Source organism: Trichomycterus rosablanca, chromosome 24, assembly GCF_030014385.1.
Source record: "Trichomycterus rosablanca isolate fTriRos1 chromosome 24, fTriRos1.hap1, whole genome shotgun sequence".
NCBI lineage: Eukaryota > Metazoa > Chordata > Actinopteri > Siluriformes > Trichomycteridae > Trichomycterus > Trichomycterus rosablanca.
The window spans coordinates 8,698,190-8,704,189 of NC_086011.1; positions in this window are offsets into that span (position 1 = coordinate 8,698,190).

Below are 6,000 nucleotides of genomic sequence, written 5' to 3' on the forward strand. Positions count from 1 at the left end.
TTTCCTCCGGGAGCTCCGGTTTCCTCCCACAGTCCAAAAACATGCAGTCAGGTTCATTGGAGACACTAAATTGCGCTATAGGTGAATGGGTGTGTGTATGTGTGTCTGCCTTGCGATGGACTGGCGCCCCGTCCAGGGTGTTACTGTGTGCCTTGCACCCATTGAAAAGCTGGGATCGGCTACAGCACCCCCTGGACCCTAATTGGATAAGCGGTTAAGAAAGCGAGTGAGTGAGTAAATGTACATTCCACATTGGGGTCATATCAATGTTCTACATTAAGTTTCACAGTCAATGCTACAACTTTGGACTATAGATTGAAAGGTTGAGAGTTCAAATCCCTGCTCTGCCTTGCAGACACTGTTGGGCCCTCTCGGCTCTAGGGGCGGCGAACAACGACTGACCCTGCGCTCTGAACCCAGTTTCCACCGATCAGGCATAACATTATGACCACCTCCTTGTTTCTACACTCACTGTCCATTTTATCAGCTCCACTTACCATATAGAAGCACTTTGTAGTTCTACAATTACTGACTGTAGTCCATCTGTTTCTCTACATACTTTCTTTAGCCTGCTTTCACCCTGTTCTTCAATGGTCAGGACCCCCACAGGACCACCACAGAGCAGGTATTATTTATATGGTGGATCATTCTCAGCACTGCAGTGACACTGACATGGTGGTGGTGTGTTAGTGTGTGTTGTGCTGATATGAGTGGATCAGACACAACAGCGCTGCTGAAGTTTTTAAACACCTCACTGTCAGTGCTGGACTGAGAATAGTCCACCAGCCAACAGTGCCCCGTGGGCAGCGTCCTGTGCCCACTGATGAAGGTCTACAAGATGACCGACTCAAACAGCAGCAATAGATGAGCGATCGTCTCTGACTTTACATCTACAACGTGGAACAACTAGGTAGGAGTGTCTAATAGAGTGGACAGTGAGTGGACGTGGTATTTAAAAACTCCAGCAGCGCTGCTGTGTCTGATCCACTCATACCAGCACAACACACACTAACACATCACCACCATGTCAGTGTCAGTGCAGTGCTGAGAATGATCCACTACTTAAATAATACCTGCTCTGTGGTGGTCCTGTTGGGGTCCTGACCATTGAAGAACAGGGTGAAAGCAGATGGACTACAGTCAGAAATTGTAGAACTACAAAGTGCTACTATATGGTAAGTGGAGCTGATAAAACGGACAGTGAGTGTAGAAACCAGGAGGTGGTTTTAGTGTTATGGCTGATCGGTGTGTATATATGACCAATAAAGGCATTTTATTCTATACAAATGACCCACTGTAACCCCACGCTGACCTAAAGATGACATTTCTATCAGGGTATTTTGTTTGTGATGGCTCAGATTTTTGGGGTGCAATGGGGGGCATTCCGATACAGGGTGAGGTGGGCAGGGCACACGGTCATTCCTGTGAGTTAACATGACACCACTTGCACTAAGATGCAGACAGCTGCGTATGCACATGCCCTTCATTCTGTTTGTTGTAGGGGATTATTCACCAATAAAAGGACCCAATGAATAGTGTTGCTGGGTGCTTTGTATTCTACAGATGGTCAATAAGTGTTTTATACTTTATCCAATGGGCGCAAGGCACACAGTAACACCCTGGGCACTCACCCATTCACCTATAGGGCAATTCAGTGTCTCCAATTAACCTGACTGCATGTTTTTGAACTGTAGGAGGGAACCGGAGCTCCCGGAGGAAACCCACACAGACACAGGGAGAGTGGGAAGAACATGCAAACTCCCCGCCTGGGGATCAATGCCATTTGTACAGTTGAAACTTTAAACAGCTATTCTTTGTACTTTGTATTCTCTGTTTTATTCACATTTTTCCTACTGTCCCAACTCTTTTGGAAAAGGTTGACATTTAGAGAATTTTACATCTACTCAGTAATACAAAGGGGGGCGGCACGGTGGCTCTGTGGGTAGCACTGTCGCCTCACAGCAAGAAGGTCCAGGGTTCGATCCCCAGGCGGGGCGGTGCGGGGTGGTCCGGGTCCTTTCTGTGCGGAGTTTGCATGTTCTCCCCATGACATTCATACACTCATAACAGGAACGGTAGTCACTCACTACACAAGGTTTATCAGTTCACAGGGTTATATCAAACACAGTCATGGACAATTAAGTATCTCCAATTCACCTCAGTTGCATGTCTTTGGACTGTAGGAGGAAACCGGAGCTCCCGGAGGAAACCCACTTGGACACAAGGGCAGCCTCACAGAAAGGAAATAGAACCCAGGCTCTTCTTGCTGTGAGGTGACAGTGCTACCCATTGCGCCACTGTACAGCTGTGTGTGCCCGGGGATAAATGAGTGCTTTTTTCAGGGTGTGTTCTTGTTCTACCACCAATGTAAGTGAAAATGAAAGAATAAATGATTGCTATTATATTCAGCCACTAGACAAAAGAATATTTAGGTTTATATTTACATTTACATTTTCTGCATTTAGCAGACGCTCTTATCCAGAGCGACTTACAGAAGTGCTTCCATAGTAAACATTTCATTTCTCAAGTTTTAGTAAACAACAGTCAAGGAACACAAATCTGCTGAAACCTGTTAGAACCAAAGTGTTTTTTTTGTTTTGTTTTTTGGAAATGGAAGAAAAATGTTAGTAAATAAGTACAAGTCAGCTTAAGTGCTTAGTATAAAGGTGGGTTTTTAATCGTTTTTTAAAGACAGCAAGAGACTCAGATGTTCGGACAGACAGAGGAAGTTCATTCCACCACTTGGGTGCTAGAACAGAGAAGAGCCTTGATGCTTGTCTTCCTTTAGTCCTGGGTAGAGGCTCAAGTCGAGCAAGACTAGAGGCTCGGAGGTTGCGTGGTACAGAGCAGGGTTTGATTAGACCACGAAGGTAGCTTGGGGCTGGTCCATTTTTGGCTTTCAGGCATTTATATGAGGGTAATGCAATTATTTTGTTAATAATTAATTATATAAATTAAATACACATTCCAGATGAATATATTAAAAATACTGCCTGTCTTTGCTTGTCATAACATTCAAACAATTGACGCCGTCTCAAGACGAGCTCATGATGGGCCACCCCTAAACCCTCCAAGCATCTGTTGCAATCAGTACAGTCACCAATCACTGAAGCAATAATAAAAACCCTAATCTTTTTTTTTTTTTTTTGAGACTCGTGAGCCAAGCACGAGAGGAGAGTGCACATTCCAAAGCTAATGTGGCCACGTTCTGGGCATTTCTTAACAAGAGGCCGATGGTACCCCTCCTCCCTGCACCAGCTGTCACGCAATGTGCTGCTGCTTGTCACCAAGGAAGAAGCGAAGCTCTGTTTTGTAAAGGCACGTCGCCTCACGCCTCGGATCCTATCGGATAGACGCTTATCAGCTGTCTGTTTGTGGATTGAGTCAGGCCCCTGTGTTTGATCGGGGCACGACGGGCGGGGGTACTCGGCCTGAAGAGGGTGCTTGTTGGGTATAAGTGAAGCACTTTATTAAATGGCCAAACGATTGAGTCATGAAAAATTAGAAAAAAATGCATATACTGTATGTCCTGGTCAGGGTTGTGGCAGGTCAGGGGTCGAGTTTCACCCAGAAACCCTGGGCACAAGGCAGGAATACCCTGAGCAGGGTGCCAATCTCATCAAACTATAATTCACTGTTATTAAAAGGACTTGGGGGGCTTGGCAGGAATAAGGTTAAGTGACAAGGGAGAGATTAAAGTGGGTGCAAAAAAGGAAATATTCCAAAATTTTACACCCTTAGATGAGTTCAGTCTGATCAGTTCAATAAGTTCAATGAACGTTGGTTCCAAAATCATGGACCCGACTCCCCTCAATCAGGAGATGGGGGGTTAGCGACAAGAGAGAGATTAGTTCCAATTAGCCAAGACTGTACTGGGTGCGAAAGGGGTTAGATTGCAAAATTTGAGACCCTTTAGATGAGTTCAATAGGATCAGTTCAATAAATTAAATGGACGGTTACAAAATCATGGACCTTAAATATAAATGTTTACTGGGATTGAGGTCAGGGTTCTGTGCAAGCCACCGGCCAAACATCTAAATATTTGTTTGTCCTAATACTTATGAAACCAACACAACCCCTGAGGGGTCACCCCCCTACAGCAGATGTACAGCCTCCTAAAATCGCTGAAGAAGCACTTTCCTCTGTAAGTGGTGTTACCCCAGTGTGTATGTGCGTACGTGTAGGGGTGCGTGCGGCTGGCACCACGCGTACGCCGACAACGGGGTTAAGGGGAGGCCCTGAGTGACCGATACTGACACAGTTCTCCCTCCGATGAACGGAGCCACAGAGGGGCCTTTGTGTTCCTTCGGCCATCAGTGGCCATCCATCACATTCTAACCTGACACATTTTAACTCTACTGCACGGACCACTAATCCTGCCAGCCCTGAGGGCTTGGGTTACAGCAGCACGAGGGCGAGCGGTACCCGTGTGATGGGCATGTCCTGACATGAAACTGTGCTCAGTCTTTCTAGCAGATTTTAAGAACTGTCCACAGGAACACAATATATGTGAAAGTGATGGAAGGTAGGGGTGGCGAAGGCGTACAGGTACGTACTGAACGTTCCCTCTAGTTGCCAGGTAGCCGTTTATCCAACTGAATTGAGTCACTAAGCAACTGCAATCGCTTCTTTTTCTCAACATTACATCCATATGTTCCTGGACTGATTTACACTATGAGGCCAAAAGTATGTGGACACTCTTATAATTATTAAATTGCTGCATCAAAATGAATAAAACAAACTGTATGGTATCAGCTGTACCCAAAGTAAAGTCCAAAAAGACAGTGAGACAAAGTCCTCAGTGACCAGCACAGACCCCTGACCTCAACCAAGTTGACACCTTTGGGAGGAATTGCCAAACATTACATAACATTAAAACCACCTCCTTGTTTTTACACTCACTGTCTATTTTATCAGCTCCACTTACCATATAGAAGCACTTTGTATAGTAGTTCTACAATTACTGACTGTAGTCCGTCTATTTCTCTGCATACCTTTTTAACCTGCTTTCACCCTGTTCTTTAATTGTCAGGAGCCCCCACAGGACCACTACAGAGCAGGTCTTATTTAGGTGGTGGATCATTCTCGGCACTGCAGTGACACTGACATGGTGGTGGTGTGTTAGTGTGTGTTGTGCTGGTATGAGTGGATCAGACACAGCAGCGCTGCTGGAGTTTTTAAACACCGTGTCCACTCACTGTCCACTCTATTAGACACTCCTACCTAGTCGGTTCACCTTGTAGATGTAAAGTCAGAGACGATCGCTCATCTATTGCTGATGTTTGAGTTGGTCATCTTCTAAACCTTCATCAGTGGTCACAGGACGCTGCCCACAGAATGCAGTTGGCTGGATATTTTTGGTTGGTGGATTATTCTCAGTCCAGCAGTGAAAGTGAGGTGTTTAAAAACTCCAGCAGCATTGCTGTGTCTGATCCACTCATACCAGCACAACACACACTAACACACCACCACCATGTCAGTGTCACTGCAGGGCTGAGAATGATCCACCACCTAAATAATACCTGCTCTGTGGGGGTCCTGACCATTGAAGAACAGGGTGAAAGGGGGCTAACAAAGCATGCAGAGAAACAGATGGACTACAGTCAGTAATTGTAGAACTACAAAGTGCTTATATATGGTAAGTGGAGCTGATAACATGGACAGTGAGTGTAGAAACAAGGAGGTGGTTTTAATGTTATGGCTGATCAGTGTATGTATGGCCTTTTCTTAATCATTGGTCAGCAATTTAGCAACCAAACAAACACAGCAAACACTGATTCATGTCACTCTAAGAATGAACGTGGTCCATGGGGATTAATGGAAAAGCCCCTATGCCATGTATTGCATGCGGCTCACATAACTGACACAGTGTCAGTAACCATAAATAAGCCCATGAGCCAAAAGGAAGCTCATCGGAATTAGCATTCGAGCTATGAGAGCAGATATGCCCGGTAGGTATTTCAAGTCCCAGAAGACAACGACTCACTAATTGAGGTCAGG